Source organism: Octopus bimaculoides, chromosome 15 (assembly GCF_001194135.2).
Source record: "Octopus bimaculoides isolate UCB-OBI-ISO-001 chromosome 15, ASM119413v2, whole genome shotgun sequence".
Taxonomy (NCBI): Eukaryota; Metazoa; Mollusca; class Cephalopoda; order Octopoda; family Octopodidae; genus Octopus; species Octopus bimaculoides.
Window position 1 is genome coordinate 5,390,568 of NC_068995.1, and position 2,502 is coordinate 5,393,069.

Consider the following 2,502-nt stretch of genomic DNA (forward strand, 5'->3'; position numbering starts at 1 on the left):
TGTATCCACCCAAACAGTTCGCCGAAGTTTGAACGAGTGTGGTCTTCATGGATGCATTCCTCGTAGGAAGCCTCTCCTCCCTACCAGGCATAAATCAAGTCGTCTTTCTTTTGCCGAAACCTATGTGAGTAAGAGGAAGGAGTTTTGGAATAAATTTCTTTTTTTTTTTTTACGAGACTAAGATCAGCTTGTTTGGGTCAGATGGTATTAAATGAGGTAGTATTAAACGACCAGGTGAAGATGATAACGACAAATGCACCGTGCCTCCCGTGAAAAACGGCGACGGGAGTGTTATGCTTTGGGTGCAGCTGATGTAAGACGACTCACATTTATTGAGAGAACAATGGATTAAAGGCTTTATTGTGACATATTGCAGAAAACAATGTTGAAAAGCATCAAGGAACTAAGAAGACATTCCATGTTCCAACATTATTATGACACCAAACACACTTCAAAGATGACAACTAAGTTTTTAACAGATAAAAAGGTAAAGGTATTGCCTTGGCATACCATGTCGCCTGACTTAAACCCAAAAGAACATCTGTGGGGTGTTTTGAAAAGAAAGGTTGAAGAGAAAAAAAACCCCGCAATGTAACACAGTTGAAAGACATCATTCAGGATGAATGGTGGTCGATTTCATCGTTTATATGCGGATATTTAGTCGACTCTATGACCAGAAGACTTAGTGCAGTCATTGGCGGTCACATCAAATATTGGATATAGCAACTAATCCTTTAGGGTGTACATATTTATGTATCGTTTAAAAATTAATATTTCGTTCATATCTTTCAAAATGTTTATTGTTTTGTATTCCAAATTTGTATTATGTTTGCATGTATAATAGATTTTATTCAGCATACATTTCGTCTGATTTCCTTCGATATTATCAGAGTAATGGCAATTTTACTGAAATTCTTTAGTGGCGTACATACTTCTGTGTGAGAATTTTTATTAATCACTACAATTGTTTCGATACGTCTAGCATCGATCCCAAACGGGTGGGATACTTAACAACTGGTTCAGGAGCATCCAACGGTGCAGATGTATATATATATGGGCCCATGAAAGCCAGGCAATAGTAATACCTTGATAATACTCAAAAGAGTAAAGGCAGTGAACCGGCAGAGTCGTTAGCACGCCGGGAAAAATGCTTAGCAGCATATCATCCGTAGTTACGTCCGGAGTTAAAATTTTACCGAGGTCGATATTGCCTTTCATCCTTTCGGGATCGATTAAATGAGTACCAGTGGAATACTAGGGTCGATGTAAATGACTAGTCTTCTCCCCACAAAATTTCAGGCTTTGTGCTTATAGTAGAAAGGATTATTATTATTATTACTGAGGTGGCGAGCCGGCAGAATCGTTAGCACACCGGGCAAAATGCTTAATAGTATTTCGTCCGTCTTTACGTTCTGAGTTCAAATTCCACCAAGGTCGATTTTGTCTTTCCTCCTTTTATGGTTAATAAAATAAATACCAGTGAAGCACTGGGGTCGATGTAATCGACCTGCTCCTCCCTCGAAATTGCTGGCTTTATGCCAAAATTTGAAACCGATATTTAAGAGAAGAAGGGATGGAGGTAGAGAGAGAAAGAGAGAGAGAGAGAGAGAGAGAGCCGATACTTCGGAACTATACAATGATGACTTGCTCGGTGAGTTCTGTAGTTTTCATTTCTGTCCAGGACATTTTGGATGCAGGTGTCGGCATTTCGTTCATTCCTTATACGTATACACATATAATATATATAGTGTGTGTGTACACATATATTTCTAGGAGCGAGAGAGAAAGGATGGGGAGAAAGAGAGAGCGAGATAGAGAGTGAGATATATAAAGCGAAAAAGAGAGAAAGAGCAATAGCTAGCCAGCTAGATAAATCGATTGATAGACAGACGGATATCTTGAAATGCTTAAAGGAAAAAGTTGTGGAAAGTAGTGCCACAATAAGAGAAAACCTAATCGATTAGGGTTTAATTGTGATCGAAATGACAGTGTCTGCTGTGTTAGTTCCCCGAGGCCAAAGAATGGTAACCACGATGAATACAGCTATGACGAGACACTAAAGGATAAATAGAGGTAATAAGGACATTCATTAAATACTGTGCTACCTTAAAGATAGAAATGATAGACAGACAGACGATGACAGTGCGAAACAATTCATTAGAGATTTCTCAATTATATTTATAAGCGTACAAACAGGAAAATATGAATATACATACGAACATAGATACACTTATGCATATAGGCACTTTTATATGAGTTGCATATAAACATATAAGTATAAACGTATATATACATATATAAATATGTATACTTATATATACACATATATACACATACAAGTATATATTTACATATACATACATATACACATATGCACACATAAATATACACACTTATATAGGGACATATACATATATATATATACACACATATACGTACACACATACACATACACACACACACACACGCACACACACATATATATATATATATATATATACA